The sequence below is a fragment of the Carcharhinus amblyrhynchos genome, chromosome 13 (genome assembly GCF_965287045.1).
Source record: "Carcharhinus amblyrhynchos chromosome 13, sCarAmb.v2.hapA, whole genome shotgun sequence".
In the NCBI taxonomy this organism is placed as follows: domain Eukaryota; kingdom Metazoa; phylum Chordata; class Chondrichthyes; order Carcharhiniformes; family Carcharhinidae; genus Carcharhinus; species Carcharhinus amblyrhynchos.
Window position 1 is genome coordinate 77,265,169 of NC_137336.1, and position 18,168 is coordinate 77,283,336.

At 45.4% G+C, this 18,168-nt stretch overlaps 6 non-coding genes across 6 annotated transcripts; 5 read left to right on the forward strand and 1 right to left on the reverse strand.

Moving 5' to 3' along the window:
- Positions 1 to 2,123: 2,123 nt before the first annotated feature.
- Positions 2,124 to 2,196, forward strand: trnak-uuu (transfer RNA lysine (anticodon UUU)). Its single transcript has one exon. It is a non-coding gene; the product is annotated as a tRNA-Lys (tRNA).
- Positions 2,197 to 4,589: 2,393 nt separating this feature from the next.
- Positions 4,590 to 4,662, forward strand: trnak-uuu (transfer RNA lysine (anticodon UUU)). Its single transcript has one exon. It is a non-coding gene; the product is annotated as a tRNA-Lys (tRNA).
- A 988-nt stretch (positions 4,663 to 5,650) lies between these two features.
- trnak-uuu (transfer RNA lysine (anticodon UUU)) lies at positions 5,651 to 5,723 on the forward strand. Its single transcript has one exon. It is a non-coding gene; the product is annotated as a tRNA-Lys (tRNA).
- Positions 5,724 to 12,781: 7,058 nt separating this feature from the next.
- Positions 12,782 to 12,854, forward strand: trnak-uuu (transfer RNA lysine (anticodon UUU)). Its single transcript has one exon. It is a non-coding gene; the product is annotated as a tRNA-Lys (tRNA).
- Positions 12,855 to 15,223: 2,369 nt separating this feature from the next.
- trnak-uuu (transfer RNA lysine (anticodon UUU)) lies at positions 15,224 to 15,296 on the forward strand. Its single transcript has one exon. It is a non-coding gene; the product is annotated as a tRNA-Lys (tRNA).
- Positions 15,297 to 15,560: 264 nt separating this feature from the next.
- Positions 15,561 to 15,635, reverse strand: trnat-agu (transfer RNA threonine (anticodon AGU)). The gene has a single exon. It is a non-coding gene; the product is annotated as a tRNA-Thr (tRNA).
- Positions 15,636 to 18,168: the final 2,533 nt, after the last annotated feature.

An 18,168-nucleotide genomic window follows, 5' to 3' on the forward strand; every position in this document is an offset into this window, starting at 1 on the left:
GAGAGAACTGCACAGATAATTATTTTTGAAGGTGAATATTTGCGACGTATTGCTCTTAGGTAAAAACCCCAACCCATCCCACATCCATTCCCGCCCCCCTTCCCCCACCAACTCCGCCCCTCCTCACACACACACACACACACATAGACACACACACACACACACACACACTCCCATTCTTCAGTCGTGCACCATATTCCCAATGCGATCTTCACCATAATACTTGTCAAGACGATGCCAGGTCCGGGACTGTTCAGTCAAGCACCAAACTTTTAACCTGAGGTTTGAGCGTTGAAGTTTGTGTTCGGACGATGTTGTTAAATCTCTGTTCTCGTATCGAGTCACACTGTTTCAGAGCACGGATTGCATTTCTGTTCACATCGTGTCTGTCCCGGCCATTCAAACCCCAACGTAGCCATTCGAACTTGAATGCCTCGTATGCTAAATGAGAGTCTGTTTAAAACGATGGAGTGGTGTTTTGGAGAGAAGTGCAGAGATAAGGATTTGTATAAATTAATATTTGCAACGTATTGCTCTGAGCCAGCTAAACAAACCACACTTTCCCCCACCCCCTCCCACTCCAACACCCTGCAGCCGCACCATCTCACCGCGACCCTCACCATGAATGATTGTCAAGCCGAAACAGCGATAGAATGGTGCGGAGACTGAGCTGGCGGCAATGGAAGGCTTTCAGGTTCATGACCATCATTCTTAAAGCAAATGTTTGGAAGGAAGTGAGGCTTGAGGAGGAGAGTTGTGTAAGTGGGAAGAAGCAGGGACTGTCTTAAACCCAACGCCAAACGTCTGTGTGAGAGATATTATCAGAAGATATTGGCTAACTGGCGGAAGAAACTTAAAATTGTAACCACGCAGTGTTGGGCCAACCAGGAAAAAAAACGCTGAGCACGGATAGCTCAGTGGGTAGAATATCAGACATTTCATCTTCAAGATCCAGAGTCCAAATCCTTGTTCGTGTGATGCTTTCAAATTTCTATTCTCCATCAAGTAACAATGTTTCATTGTAGCGAATCAGTCCACTGGTCACTTTGTGTCTCTCCCGGACATTCAACCCCCTCCGTGTTCTCATAATTTGCAAGCTATTGATTCTCAACCCCGTGAGCTATGGGTTCAAGTGTTCCTCTCCATGAATAATGCGATGGCAGACACCCCAAGGTTGCACAGTGGTTCGCACTGCAATCGCACAGCGCCAGAGATTCAGGTTCAATTCCCGACTTGGGTCACTGTCTCTGTGGGATTCGAACCTTCTCTCCATGGTTTCCTCTGGGTGTTCCAGTGTCATCCCACAGTCAAAAACACGTGTTGATTCGGTTCATTGACCCGGCCAAGCGCCGGACTGTGGCGAGTTTGGGAACTTGACAATAACTTCATTGCGGTGTTAATGTGACCCTTGTGACTAATAAATAAACTTTACCTAAAGGAAAGAATTCGTGCTGGTCCTGGAAATATTAACGATATTCATATTTGCTTTCAAATGTAACGCACTTCCCACTCCTGCTGGTTGAAATAATATTGAAAGTTCATATGAAATATAGAATTTGATACATTTCCCATCAACAAGGCTGTTTCAAGATTGGCTTCACGCTGTGGAATCAAAACTCTGTAAGATGTCACAATTGGTTCCCTGGCACTTAAAATTCAAATATATTTCATTGTGTGAGGTTTGCACAATTCATGTTGAAACTTTGCATTATGCAAGAAGCAGATCCTCAGAGAGATGGTGATTTACTTCAAATTGTACAATGTGAAATGCATAAACAAGTAGCACGGAGATTTTAACTCAGCAGTATCAGCCTACTAGGCAAGTGCATGAACGAACTGAACCACAGTTGACTCACTTGAGGCGCAGTGTGGGAACTAGAGAGGAAGCATGTGAAGTGGGAGATTTGATGAGTTTCTTCTTGGGCAAAATAGATGAAAGGCGCAGCACGATTGGAGTTTTGGACATTTAGAAAATGACGCAAAACGCTCATCTTGAATTTAAAGTAAATAACATGACATTTCCCCTCTCACATTAGAAAATGAACTCGACTTCAATGTCATCCCCTCGAAATCCATGTCAGAGCGCGGCTTGTTCAACGGAGGGAAAAGGGGCGCTGCCCGGGGCCCGGATAGCTCAGTCGGTAGAGCATCAGACTTTTAATCTGAGGGTCCAGGGTTCAAGTCCCTGTTCGGGCGTTGCTTTTTCTTTCAGCCTGAACGCAACTGTTCAACAGGATGTTCTTCAAAATCGATTACCAGTTGTCCTTTGACAATTCCTCACACGCCATTGACCGTTGCAAGTGTCTCCCGCAGCAAAATTCAACCATTTTAATAGGCGGCAGAGCCGAAATGCGCCTGTGGCCGCCTTTTCCTGCTGTCTAACTGTGTGACGGTCGAGTTCCGGCGTCTCAGAGCAAGAGTGATTTTGTTGCAGGACGTCACTTACATGAAGGTGCTGCTTAGATCCGAACTACAGGACCATCTGGCATCTGGGACATGTGCTTTAACCAACCATGGCACGGCACCAACGCACTCAGCCACACTGCATTACAATGTGTACGCAAAAATAAAAGCAAACTAGGGTGGATCCTGCAATCTGAAAGAAAAGCAAACATGCTGGAAAATCACCGAAGCTCCTACAGCATCTGGGCACAGAGAACAGAAACAAAGTCTCGGGAAATTTCTTCACCCAGAGGGTGCTGAATGTGTGCAATTCACTACCACACAATGTACTTGAAGACAAACTTTGTTTGATTTCGAGAAGAGATTCCGTTTGGCTCTTGGGCAAAAGGGATCCAGGGGTATGGGAGGAAGGGTGATCAGGATTCGATGATCGGCCATGATCAAAATGAATGGCGGGGCAGTCTCTAAGGGCCCAACCACCCAGTCCTGCTTCCGGCTTCTTTTCCAATGTTCAGATTCTGCATCCTGAGGGAATGTCATCCTGACTCGGAACATTGTCTTTGTTCTCTCTCGACAAATGCAGAGATTTTCAGCATTTTGTATTTTAGTTATATGGATTTACTAAAGCTAAGTGGATGCTCCTTGTTGTAGGTACAATAAGACCTCAGGCTGTTGGCGAGTCAAAATACAGTGATTTTTATTTCAAAACTCTGGCGTACATTCCAGAGTTTTGAGAGAAACTCTGCCAGACTTCTCCTGGAACACAAACACAAGTGGGTATTTATACATTATGAGCTCCAGCAGGAATCATGATTCAAAGTTCCCGTTCCTGCCAGACCTCCAGTTCTTCCTTCCTGAGGCGTGATGCAGCCCCAGAGTTAATCAGGAATTCCAGTCCTGGAGTCAGGACACAGGAGACCCTTCTGCAGCAGTACCGGCTTCCCTGTCTTTGAAGTTAATTGTGCGATGGTGGCTGTCCCAGCAGGACTCTTCCTGTTAAATGCCGGTATCGTGATCTGCCAACAGCAGCTGTTAAAAGCTGGTATTGTAAACTGTATAACGATGCCCAACTAAGACAAACAGGTAAGATTTACAGTCTACAAGATAACAGCCACATTAAACTATCTGTCTTGATAAAAATGGGAGTTAAAGCATGTAATACATGTACAAATAACTTATATTAATGTCAGGAACAGTATAAGCAATATAGGTTTTAGAAGATCAAATATGATGAAATGTTATGTTTGTGGCACATTTTAGATACAAAATGCATTAACCCTTTCCCTTCAGGTACAAAATGCATTCACCTTTTCCCTACTTCACTACTCATGTCCCTTTTCCGATGTGCTGACAGATACTCAAAACATCAACAAACAAGACTGTAATTGCTTGGGAGGACGTGGAGGCCAGATTTGCCAGCAACTTTCCTCTATTAACTGGTTACTTTGGAGGCTGCTCTGCAGTGTTAGAATTGTTGAGGTTGGAAACCATTTTAGTTTATTCTTGAGCAATAGGAACATGCTGCCTAACAAGTGTTCAGTGACAATCCAATTTCATTTTCACGGATGGCTTGCTGGAAATAGAGACACAATTTTGAAGCTGCGGCACATTATTTGTCAAGGATGTACCTCTGAACAAAAGCCGTCGTTAACAATTTGATGATCTGTGCAGAGAGAAAATGACTCACTGTTTAGATAGAACAGACACGTGCTTGATGTCCGGAACAGACTCATTGTGCCAAAGGGACACTTTATGCTGTAGAATGCAGGACACTGAAACTTCTGGTCCTCAGAGAGATGGTGATTTACTTCAAATTGTACAACGTGAAATACGTAAATAAGTAGCACGGAGAATTTAACTCAGGAATGTCAGCCTACTAGGCAAGTGCATGAACGAACTGAAGCACAGTTGACTGACTTTGAGACGCAATATTGGAAGGAGAGAGGAAGAATGTAAAGTGGGTGAAATGATGAGGTGCATGTGGTGCCAAATGGATGAAATGCTGAGCCCGATTTGATTTTTGGACATTTGGAAAGTGACAGGAAATACTCATCTTGAATTTAAAGTGGATAACATGACACTTACCCACCCACATTAAAAAAACGAACCCTCCTCCAACCTCATCTCGTCCAACTCCATGTCAGAGCGCGGCTTGCTCAACGGAGGGAGAAGTCGTGGTAACCAGCGCCCGGATAGCTCAGTCGGTAGAGCATCAGACTTTTAATCTGAGGGTCCAGGGTTCAAGTCCCTGTTCGGGCGTTGCTTTTCTTCCAGCCTCAGCGAAACTGTTCAACGAGATGTTCTTCAATAACCGATTAACAGTTGTCCTTTGACAATTCCTCGCACGCCTTTGACCATTGCAAGTCTCGCAACCAGGAAAGGTCCATCACTTTCATCGGTGTTTGACGGCCGGCAGAGTCGAAATGCGCCTCTGGCCACCTTTTCCTGCTGTCCAACTGTGTGACGGTCGAGTTGCGGCGTCTGACAGCAAGAGTGATTTTGTTGCAAAATGTCACTTAGACGAAGATGCCGCTGAGACTCGAACTCAGGATCTTAACCAACTTAGCAACGGCACCAAGGCAACGATCCCAGCTTCATTAAAATTTGTATATTAGAATTAAATCAAACTACGGTGGATCCTGCAATCTGAAAGAAAAGCAAACAGGCTGGAAAATCACCCAAGGTGATGCATTTCCAATCAACAAGACTATTTCAAGATTGGCTTCACGCTGTGGAATCAACAATCTGTAAGATGTTACAATTGGTTCCCTGGCACTTAAAATTGAAATATATTTCATTGAGTGAGGTTTGCACAATTCATGTTGAAACTTTACATTATGCAAGAAGCAGATCCTCAGAGAGATGGTGATTTACTGCAAATTGTACAACGTGAAATGCACAAACAAGTACCACGGAGATTTTAACTCAGGAATATCAGCCAACTAGGCAAGTGCATGAACAAACTGAACAACAGTTGACTTATTTTGAGACGCAATATAGGAAGGAGAGAGGAAGAATGCAAAGTGGGAGAAATGAGGTTCTCTTTGGGCAAAATAGATGAAATACTCAGCACAATTGGAATTTTGGACATTTAGAAAATGACGCAAAACACTCATCTTGAATTTTAAGTGGATAACACGACATTTCCCTGTTCAGATTAGAAAGTGAACTCTCCTTCATCTTATCTCGCCGAACTCCATGTTTGAGCGCGGCTTCTTCAACGGAGGGAAACGCGCTATTTTCGGGGGCCCTGATAGCTCAGTCGGTAGAGCATCAGACTTTTAATCTGAGGGTCCAGGGTTCAAGTCCCTGTTCGGGCGTTGCTTTTCTTCCAGCCTCAACGCAACTGATCAACGAGATGTTATTTAAAATCGACTACCAGTTGTCCTTTGACAATTCCTCACACGCGATTGACCATTGCAAGAATCGCCAGCAGCAAAATTGAATCACTTTAATGGGTGTTTGATGGCCGGCAGAGGCGAAATGCGCCTGTGGCCGCCTTTTGCTGCTGTCCCACTGTGTGACGGTCGTATTGCGGCGTCTGACAGCAAGAGTGATTTTGTTGCAAAACGCCACTGATGAGAGGGTGCCACAGAGATTCGAACATAGAACCCCCTATTTACTAGGCAGGTGCTTCAACCAACTTAGCCACGGCGCCAACGACACAGCTAGGGTTTCATAACAATCTGTATATAAAAATAAAATCAAACTAGGGTGGATCCTGCGATCTGAAAGAAAAGCAAACATGCTGGAAAATCACCGAAGCTCCGACAGCATCTGGGCACAGAGAACAGAAACAAAGTCTCGGGAAATTTCTTCACCCAGAGGGTGCTGAATGTACGCAATTCACTACCACACAATGTACTTGAAGAAAAACTGTGTTTGATTTCAAGAAGAGATTACGTTTGTCTCTTGGGCAAAAGGGATCAAGGGGTGTGGGAGGAAGGGTGATCGGGATATTAAAGCTGCGAAACCATTTCAGTTTATTCTTGAGCAATAGGAACAAGCTGCCGAACGAAGTGTTCAGTGACAATCCAATTTCATTTTCATGGATGGCTTGCTGGAAATAGAGAACACAATTTTGAAAATCAAATGCATTGAAGCTGCGGCAAATTCTTCGTCAAAGGTGAACATATGAACAAAAGCCGTCGTTAACAGTTTGAAGATCTGGGCAGAGCGAAAGAGTCTCACTGTTCTGATAGAATAGACACGTGCTTGATGGCCGGAATGAGATGTTAAGGGGTTAACATCCCATGAATCTCCTATGATCTTGGCCTTTTGTTCAAAAGGTTTTGCAAGCTGAGATCCTGCAAAATTGCAAATGCAGCTGGTTGCTTTAAGATAAACTGAAATGTCACGGCTTTGTCAAAGGCAGACCGTGCTTTACGAGCCTAGTTGAGTTCTTTGAAAATGTGACTGAATACATTGACGAAGGAAGAGCGGTAGTTGTGGTTTATATGGACTTCAGCAAGGCGCTCGAAAAGGTTCTCCATGCAAATCTTCTTGAGAAAGTGAGAGGCATGGGATCCAAGGGGCTGTTGCCTTGTGGATCCAGAACTGGCTTGCCCGCAGAAGGCAGAGAGTGGTTGTGGATGGGTCTTTTTCTGCATGGAGGTCGGTCACCAGTGGAGCGCCCCAGGGATCTGTTCTAGGACCCTTGCTGTTTGTCATTTTCATAAATGACCTGGGTGAGGAAGTGGAGGGATGGGGTGGTAAGTTTGCCGACGACACGAAGGTTGGTGGTGTTGTGGATAGTCTGGAGGGTTGTCAGAAGTTGCAGCGTGACATAGATAGGATGTAAGACCGGGCGGAGAAGTGGCAGATAGACTTCAACCCAGATAAATGTGCAGTGGTCCATTTTGGCAGGTCAAACGGGATGAAGGAGTATAATATCAAAGGTAAGACTCTTTGTAGTGTAGAGGATCAGAAGGATCTTGGGGTTCAGGTCTATAGGACTCAAATCAGCCTCGCAGGTAGAAGATGTGGTTAAGAAGGCGTATGGTGTACTGGCCTTCACCAATCAGAGGATTGAGTTTAGGAGTGGGGAGAAATTACTGCAGCTTTATGAGGCCCTAGTCAGACCACACTTGGAGTACTGTGCTCAGTTCTGGTCGCCTCATTACAGGAGGGATGTGGAAGCGGTTGAATGGGTGCAGAGGAGATTTTCAAGGATGTTGCCTGGATTGGGTGGCATGGCATATGCGGATAGTTTGAGGGAGCTCGGTCTTCTCTCCTTGGAGAGACAAAGGATGAGAAGTGACGTGATGGAGTTGTATAAGATGTTGCGACGTATTGACCGAGTGGATTCTCAGAGGCTTTTTCCCAGGGCTGAAATGGTTGTTACGAGACGACACAGGTTTAAGGTGCTGGGGAGTAGGTACAGAGGAGATATCAGGCCTAAGTTTTTCACTCAGAGGGTGATGGGTGAATGGAATCAGCTGCCGTCAGTGGCGGTGGAGGCAAATTCGATAGGGTATTTTAAGAGACTTCTGGATGAGTACATGGGATTTAATAGGATTGAGGGTTATAGGTAAGTCTAATAGGTCGCAACTTGCGGGCCGAAGGGCCTGCTTGTGCTGTAGTTTTTCTATGTTCTATGTCTCCATTAGCTTAAAAGCTGTGATTAACTGCATCTTGTTTGAGACAAATTGTGCTGACATCAGTACATACTCCTTATTCTGAACTGTCACTCTGTCCTTGTTTGAAGGAGATAACATTCATTTTGTGGGCAAAGCAACATCCCAAGATATGTATGAGAACGGTTGCTATCTCACACTGGAGCAATGGTGGACCTGCAGTTTCAATGGCAACTGGAGGGGGAGCGGGTTTTCGACATTTTTTACTCACATAGTGTATTTGTACTTACTTTTGCTGTTGCTAAGCACATGATCTGGGTGAAGTTATACTGTCTGTCCGTGACTAATTGCTGTAAAAGAGTATAAAGGGGGAGATTCCCCCTGTTCGAGGTAGTATCCCGGCTTGTTCAACGGAGGGAGAAGCAAAGCTGTGTGGAGTCTGGAGTTCGGATAGCTCAGTCAGCAGAGCATCAGACTTTTAATCTGAGGGTCCAGGATTCAAGTCCCTATTCAAGCGTCGCTTTTCTTCCAGCCTCAACGCAACTGTTCACCGAGATGTTCTTCAAAATCGGTGAACAGTTGTCCTTTGACAAGTCCTCACACGCCATTGACCATTACAAGTCTCGCCATCAGCAAAAAGCAACCATTTTAATAGGTGTTTGATGGGCGGCAGAGCCAAAATGCGCCTCTGGCCGCCTTTTCCTGCTGCGCAACTGTGCGATGGTCGAGTTGCGCCGTCTGACAGCAAGTGGGATTTTGTTTCAAAATGTCACTAAGACGAAGGTGCTGTTGAGATTCGAACTCAGGACCATATTGCTCCCTAAGTAACTGAGGCGCTTCAACCAACTGAGGCACGGCGCCAGCACAGAGAACAAAGCAGCAGTGGATCCTGCAATCTGAAAGAAAAGCAAACATGCTGGAAAGTCACCGAAGGTCCAACAGCATCTGGGCACAGAGAACAGAAAATTTGGACATAAATGAGGGTCTATTTATTAGGTTAAAGTGGTGTTTCAGAAAGTAATGCACAGGTAAGGATTTCTACAAGTAAATATGTGCAACGTATTACTCTGACTCAGGCAAACACCCCATGCCACCCCCAATCTCATCCCCCATTCCCACTCCTCACTCCACCATCTTGCAACTCCTCCATCTCAACGTGACCCTCACAGTGAATAATTTTGCTGACAAAACAGCGTTTCCATGTTGCGGGCCCGGCGTTGGTCCCAATTGGAATTCTTTCAGTTGTGGGACGATCATTTGTGAAGCAAATTTTGGAGAGGCAGTGTGGTTTGAGAGAGAGAATTTGATTTGATTTGATTTATTAATGTCACAGGTATTAACATACAGTGAAAAGTATTGTTTCTTGCCCACTATTCAGACAAAGCATACCGTTTATAGAGAAGGAAACGAGAGGGTGCAGAATGTAGTGTTACAGACATAGTAGGGTATAGAGAAAGATCAACTTAATGCATGGGAAGTCCATTCAAACATCTGACAGCAACAGGGAAGAAGCTGTTCTGGAATCGGTTGGAAGTGATCTCAAACTTTTTTTTATTCCCGATGGAAGAAGGTGAAAGAGAGACTGTCCGGGGGGTGTGGGGTCCTGAATTATACTGACTGCTTTGCCGAGGCAGCAGGAAGTGGATGGGAGGCTGGTTTCCGTGATGGATTGGATTCCATTCACGATAATTTGTCGTTCCTTGCAATCTTGGGCAAAGCAGGAGCCCATACCCAGTTGTGATACAACCGGAAAGAATGCTTTCTGTGAAGCTCTGTTGGTGAGAGTCGTAGATGACTTGCCAAATTTCCTTAGTCTTCTGAGAGAGTCGCTGTGTAATTGAGAGGGAGGCAGTGACCGTCTTAAACCTAACGGCGAATGTCTGAGTGAGAGAAATAACCTGTAGATATTAGATTACACTGCTGGAGGATATGAAAATTTCAGCCATGAAATACTCGGACCCAACCTGTAAATCGCGCTGTACAATCATTTCAGCAAAGTCCCGGGAGCTCAGTTGGTGGAGCACCAGACTTTTCACTGAAAGTGCAAAGTTCAAATCCTGACCAAGCGCTGCATTTAATCTCGATGCTCCATCACGTCCCAGTGTTTCCATCACTGCGTTGGGGTCGTGGCAAAGTTGGTTAAAGCGCCTTGTTTCAAGAATAGATTGAGAGCTATTTTCATTGATAAAGTTTTATTGTCAGGGCAATTAATTACCCCATCACTGCCGAAAGTTATCCCTCCAAAGGACGGACTCTGTCTTCACTTTGAGCGATATCACCCATTCTCTGACTGCTGTTGGCATCAAGTGCGGGAACTTCCTTTCCGAAAGTAGGAGTAGCTGCACCACATGCGCTGCAGCGATGGAAAAGGTGTCTTCTGAAGGGGATTATTATAAAGTGACTGTTCGCCCGTGGTCTCCAGAGCTGCCTCCCCAAACGTAGTTAACCAAACCATTAGAATCTCATCATTCCAGGGTTTAGGTTCAGAATCGATCCTTGATTGCAATTCCCGTTCTCTGAAACATTGTGAAACACGCTAAATGGAGGGTGCGAAAGCGGTTCTTCAGCGTCCTCATTTCCCACGATATGCATTTCGAAGGATTTTCAAAGCGACCAATGTCCTTCCTTATTCTCCACTGGTTTGTATTGATTAAATGCTGTTAAATGAGATTAGAGTGATGCTTCGGAGAGAGCTGCACAGATAATTATTTTTGCAGATGAATATTTGCAACGTATTGCTCTTAGTCAGGTAAAAACCCCAACCAATCCCACATCCATGCCCCCCCCGCCCCCGCCACACCACTGCCGCCCCTCTTCACACACACACACACATAGACACAGAAACACTCCCATTTTTCAGTCCTGCACCATATTCCCAATGCCATCCTCACCATAATACCTGTCAAGACGATGCCAGGTCCGGGACAGCTCAGTCAAGCATCAAACTTTAACCTGAGATTTGAGCTTTCAAGTTTGTGTTCGGATGATGTTTTTAAATCTCTGTTCTCGTATCGAGTCACACTGTTTTAGAGCATGGATTGCATTTCTGTTCACATCGGATCTGCCCCGGCCATTCAAACCCGAACGGAGCCATTCAAACTTGGATGCCTCGTATGCTAAATGAGAGTCTGTTTAAAACGATGGAGTGGTGTTTTGGAGAGAAGTGCAGAGATAAGGATTTGTATAAATTAATATTTGCAACGTATTGCTCTGAGCCAGCTAAACAAACCACACTTTACCCCACTCCCTCCCACTCCAACACCCTGCAGCCGCACCATCTCACCGCGACCCTCACCGTGAATGATTGTCAAGCCGAAACAGCGATAGAATGGTGCGGACACTGAGCTGGCGGCAACTGGAAGGCTTTCAGGTTCATGACCATCATTCTTAAAGCAAATGTTTGGAAGGAAGTGAGGCTTGAGGAGGAGTTGTGTAAGTGGGAAGAAGCAGGGACTGTCTTAAACCCAACGCCAAACGTCTGTGTGAGAGATATTATCAGAAGATATTGGCTAACTGGCGGAAGAAACTTAAAATTGTAACCACGCAGTGTTGGGCCAACCAGGAAAAAAAACGCTGAGCACGGATAGCTCAGTGGGTAGAATATCAGACATTTCATCTTCAAGATCCAGAGTCCAAATCCTTGTTCGTGTGATGCTTTCAAATTTCTATTCTCCATCAAGTAACAATGTTTCATTGTAGCGAATCAGTCCACTGGTCACTTTGTGTCTCTCCCGGACATTCAACCCCCTCCGTGTTCTCATAATTTGCAAGCTATTGATTCTCAACCCCGTGAGCTATGGGTTCAAGTGTTCCTCTTCATGAAAAATGCGATGGCAGACTCCCCAAGGTTGCACAGTGGTTCGCACTGCAATCGCACAGCGCCAGAGATTCAGGTTCAATTCCCGACTTGGGTCACTGTCTGCGTGGGATTTGAACCTTCTCTCCATGGGTTCCCTCTGGGTGCTCCAGTGTCACCCCACAGTCAAAAGCACGTGTTGATTCGGTGCATTGACCCGGCCAAGCGCCGGACTGTGCGAATTTGGGAATTTCACAATAACTTCATTGCGGTGTTAATGTGAGCCTTATTTGTGAGTAATAAATAAACTTTATCTTAAGGAAAGAATTCGCACTGGTAGTGGGAATGTTAACGATATTCAGGTTTGCTTTCAAATGTAACGCACTTCCCACTCCTGTTGGTCGAAATAATATTGAAAGTTCATATGAAATATAGAATTTGATACATTTCCCATCGACAAGGAATTTCAAGATATACCTTCACGCTGTGGAATTAAAACTCTGCAAGATGTTACAATTGGTTCCCTGGCACTTAAAATTGAAATATATTTCACTGAATGAGGTTTGCACAATTCATGTTGAAACTTTGCCTTATGCAAGAAGCAGATCCTCAGAGAGATGGTGATTTACTTCAAATTGTACAAGGTGAAATGCACAAACAAGTAGCACGGAGATTTTAACTCAGGAATGTCAGCCTACTAGGCAAGTGCGTGAACAAACTGAACAACAGTTGACTTACTTTGAGGGGCAGTGTGGGAGCTAGAGAGGAAGAATGTAAAGTCGGAGATTTGATGAGTTCCTTTTTGGGCAAAATAGATGCAACGCGCAGCACGATCGGAGTTTTGGACATTTAGAAAATGACGCAAAACACTCATCTTGAATTTGAAGTGGATAACAAGACATTTCCCCAGCCACATTAGAAAGTGAACTCTCCTTCAATCTTATCTCGTCGAACTCCATGCCAGAACGCGGCTTGTTCAACGGAGGGAAAGGCGGTGCTGCACCGAGCCCGGATAGCTCAGTCGGTAGAGCATCAGACTTTTAATCTGAGGGTCCAGGGTTCAAATCCCTGTTCGGGCGTTGCTTTTCTTCCAGCCTGAACGCAACTGTTCAACGAGGTGTTCTTCAAAATCCATTAACAGTTCTCCTTTGACAATTCCTCCACGCTATTGACCATTGCAAGTGTCGCCAGCAGCAAAATTCAACCATTTTAATTATTGTTGTTCGTCCATCGTCAGCGACGAGGACCTCGACACCATTAGTCATTTTGAGTCTGGTTGCGGTGTGTCCGAAGGTGACTGATCAGGGCCAATTCGGGCAGGGAATGTCCTGGCACACATTGGACAGACCTGTGTAGACACTGTAGTTGTTGTGCTGGTGGCTCTGGACTTGTGCAGCTCACGCTTAAGTTGTGTTACAGCAATAAACCTTGCTTCGTGAGCTTGACAGCCTTTGTGGGTGAGGCAGCGCCAGGTAGGGCGGTTTTCTGCCAGCGTTTCCCAAGTGGTCGTGTCAATGTCAAGCGACTTCAGGGAGGCTTTGAGTGTGTCTTTGAAACGTTTCTTCCGCCCTCCATGCGAGCGTTTTCCAGTAGAGAGTTCCCAAAAAGGAGCTGTTTGGGTTTGTGCTCATCTGACATGCGGATGACATGTCCTGCCACCGGGCCTGTGCTCTCAGGAGCAGTGTGTGGACTGATGGTTGACTTGCTCTAGAGAGAACTTCAGTGTCTGGTGCATTTTCTCGCAATCGGATGCGTAATATTCTGCGAAGACACGTCATGTGGAAATGATTGAGTTGTCTTGCATGTCTTCGATACACAGTCCACATTTCACAGGCATACAGGAGGGTAGTGAGTACCACAGCGCTGTAGGCCTTCAGTTTTGTTGCTGGGCTGATTCCTCGACACTCCCATACAGTGGAGCGCAGTCCACCAAAAGCAGAACTTGCCTTTGCTGTTCTGCAGTTAACTTCTGTATCAATTCTCACCGTTTGGGAGAGGGTGCTGCCAAGATAAGTGAACTGGTTCACTACCTGTAGTTTCTGCCCTTTGATTGTGATTATGGGTTCTGTGTACGGTTTACGAGGAGCAGGCTGGTGCATGAATTCCGTCATTTTAATGTTGATGGTGAGTCCAAAGGTGTCACAAGCCGTGGAAAATTTGTCCATACTGACTTGCATCTCTGGCTCTGGGCCAGCATACAGGGCGCAGTCATCGGCAAAGAGGACATCTCTCGGAACAGTCTCTTTCACTTTGGTAATAGCTTGAAGTCTCCTCAGGTTGAAAAGCTTCCCATCCACTCTGTATTTGAGGCTGATTCCAGAAACACTGTCCTGGAAGGTGTTGTGGGAAAATTACCACTTCGGAGTCAGACTAGAGGAATAACAATACAGTTTTATTTAACGAAGCTTCGTGGAGAAAAGGCACCAGCACCTCGCGGTACTGGACAGCAACCTTCCCTCGAAGAAACAATAGAAGCGGTCCATCTTTATACCCTTTATACAATAGGTGGACCGGACACGATTATCACATCGTTATTGTCAAATGGGTACAACATTTCTTAGCTCATTATTATGGACAGGTACAGCCATTATCGTTTCAATATCACATTGTTGCATGAATGGGTACATTTCCTCTTTATCAATGACCTAATTTTATTCTATTCTTGTAGAAAGTGGTTCCTTTGAGTTTATGCATTCCTGTTCTTCATCTCCCTCTCAGACGCCACTGTCCCAGGACTATCTTTATCTCTTTTAAGGTGCCTGGCTTCGTGAAGCGTCTGTTCCCCGTTTTAATTTAATTAACTCTCTGTCCTGTGGTTTAGATTTTAACTAGTTGTCTGTGTTTGAAAGTCAGTGTCTGTGTTGGAAGTCAGTGCAGGTTTAATGACTTTTAACCCCTTATGTGCCGGACAGCTATTTTTATGCCAGGTATCTATCTTTATGGTTTTTTTCCGCCTTCAACTGACATCATTCAGCGTGGCAGTAAACATCATACTGAACAGTGTGGGTGCGAGCACACCGACCTGTTTGAGGCCATTGGTGACCGGGAATGCCTCAGAGGATTCTCCACCATCCAGTACTCTGGCCGTCATGCCAACATGGAAGTAGTGTACCATGTGAATGAATTTGGCGTTGGGTGGGGGGACAGTCGAACTTTGACATGATCCCTTCAGAGGCCTTTTTTGGGCCCTGTGTCAAAGGCTTTCGCAATATAGGAAGGAGAGAGGAAGAATGTAAAGTGGGTGAAATGATGAGATGCTTGTGGTGCCAAATGGATGAAATGCTGAGCCCGATTTGATTTTTGGACATTTAGAAAGTGACAGGAAATACTCATCTTGAATTTAAAGTGGATAACATGACACTTCCCCACTCAAATTAAAGAACGAACTCTCCTGCAATCTTATCTCGTCGAAATTCCTGTGAGAGCGCGGTTGGGTCAACGGGGAGGAGCCCGGATAGCTCAGTCGGCAGAGCGTCAGACTTTTAATCTGAGGGTCCAGGGTTCAAGTCCCTGTTCGGGTGTTGCTTTTCTTCCAGCCTCAACACAACTCTTCACTCAGATGCTCTTCAAAATCGATTAACTGTTGTCCTTTGACAATTCCTCGCATGCGATTGACCATTGCAAGTGTCGCCTGCAGCAAAACTGGATCATTTTACGAGGTGTTTGATGGGCGGCAGAGCAGAAATGCGCCTCTGACCGCCTTTTCCTGCTGTCCAATTGTGTGACGGTCGACTTGCGGCGTCTGACAGCAAGAGGGATTTTGTTGCAAAATGCCACTTAGGCAAAGATGCCACTGAGATTCGAACTCAGGATCATCCTGTTTACTAAACAGGCGCTTTAAGCAACTAAGCCACGGCACCAACACCATACCCTAACCGCCCCTACAAACTGTGTATAAGAATAAAATTACAGTACGTTGGTTCCTGCAGTCTGAAAGAGAAGCAAACATGCTGGAAAATCGGGATCGGGATTCGATGATCGGCCATGATCAAAATGAATGGCGGGGCAGTCTCGAAGGGTCCAACCGCCCAGTCCTGCTTCCGGCCTCTTTTCCAATGTTCAGATTCTGCATCCTGAGGGAATGTCATCCTGACTCGGAACGTTGTCTTTCTTCTCTCTCCACAAATGCAGAGATTTTCAGCATTTTCTATTTTAGTTATATGGATTTACTAAAGCTAAGTGGAGGCTGCTCACGCCACTATTTCTGATGGACTGACAGATTCTCAGAACATCAACAAACACGATTAGAATTAGAACATAAGAACATAAGAAATAGGAGCAGGAGTAGGCCATCTAGCCCTTCGAGCCTGCCCCGGCATTCAATAAGATCATGGCTGATCTGTCGTGGCTCAGTTCCACTTTCCCGCCCTCTCCCCATAACCCTTAATCATCTCTCTTATCAAGAACCCATCAACCCGCTTCTTAAAAATATTTAGCGAGGCAGCCTCCACCACTTCAACGGGCAGAGAATTCCAGAGATTCACCACCCTTTGAGTGAAGAAGTTCCTCCTCAACTCCGTTCTAAACCGCCTCCCCTTTATCTTGAGGCTGTGCCCCCTAATCCTACTGTCTTTTCTGAGCGGGAAGAGTCTCTCCACCTCTATCCTATCCATCCCATTCATCATCTTATACGTCTCAATGAGATCTCCCCTCATTCTTCTAAACTCTAACGAGTACAAGCCTAGTTTATTCAGCCTCTCCTCATAGCTCAATCCCCTCAACTCCGGTATCAGCCGAGTAAACCTCCTCTGCACTCCCTCCAGGGCCAAAATATCCTTGCGCAGGTGCGGCGCCCAAAACTGCACACAGTACTCCAGCTGCGGCCTCACCAATGCCCTATACAGCTGCAGCAAGACCTCCCTACTTTTATATTCAATCCCCCTCGGTATGAAGGCCAGCATCCCATTCGCCTTCCTGACCACCTGCTGCACCTGCAAGCTGGGTTTTTGCGACTCATGCACAAGGACCCCGAGGTCCCTCTGCACCGTCGCCTGCTGCAGTTTTTCGCCACGTAAGTAATAATTGCTTGGGAGGATGTCAGAATGTGTATAAGGTAGATTGAGAAGAGGTTAAAATTGGGATGCGTGACTGGAAATCAGTTGAGGGAGAAACTGGTTATGGAAAGGGCCTGAGGCGAGGGCGACAAGGCTCACTGAAGCTAATGATCACCTTAAAGAAACTGCTAATAGGTAATTGTGGTTCTGGCTTCGGAGGGCAGGCCCTTATCGATTGGCCTTTTGTTCTTGAAAGTCATCTAATCAGAAACTTTAATAGCCATGCCCTTACGTGGCTATCGCCTTTTATTCTTGAAAGTAATCTAATCAAATGTAACAATACAGCGATGCCCTTCTTGTCTAACACAAGTATGTGGATGTATCTCCGTCGTGTATAACTGAAACAGTTTTGTAAGCCGGACAGAGACTCACGAACCCATGTTTGATGTGCATGGTCCACCGATCTCTCCTCCGGCGCAATAAACAAGATTTGCGGAGAAACCTGCGTCTCGTCAGTTTTTGATCCGACATCCGAAAGCGAATTCCACATACGTGAGACCAGATTCGGCAACAACTTTCCTCTATTAACTGGTTACTTAGGAGACTGCTCTGCAGCGTGAAAACTGTTAAAGCTGCCAAACCATTTCAGTTTATTCTTGAGCAATAGGAACATGCTGCCGAACGAAGTATTCGGTGACAATCCAATTTCTTTTTCACGGATGACTTGCTGGAAATAGAGACACAATTTTGAAAATCAAATGCCTTGAAGATGCGGCAAATTAGTTCTCAAAGATGTACCTCTGAACAAAAGCCGTCATTAACAGTTTGAAGATCTGTGCAGAGAGAAAAAGACTGACTGTTTAGATAGAACAGACACGTGCTTGATGTCCGGAACAGACTCATTGTGCCAAAGGGACACTTTATGCTGTAGAATGCAGGACACTGAAACTGCTGCTCTTCAGAGAGATGGTGATTTACTTCAAATTGTACAACGTGAAATGCATAAACAAGTAGCACGGAGATTTTAACTCAGGAATATCAGCCGACTAGGCAAGTGCATGAACGAACTGAACCACAGATGTGTTACTGTGAGACGCAATTTCGGAAGGAGAGAGGAAGAATGTAAAGTGGGTGAAATGATGAGGTGCTTGTAGTTCCAAATGGATGAAATGCTGAGCCCGATTTGATTTTTGGACATTTAGAAAGTGAGACGAAATTTTTTTTAGGAAACATTAAGATAGACAAATCCCCAGGGCCTGATGACACTTATCCTAGACTGCTCAGCGGGACAAGAGATGAAATTGCTGGGCCTCTAACAGAAATCTTTGTCTCTTCACTGGACATAGGTGAGGTCCCAGAGGATTGGAGGATAGTAAATGTGGTCCCGGTATTTAAGAGG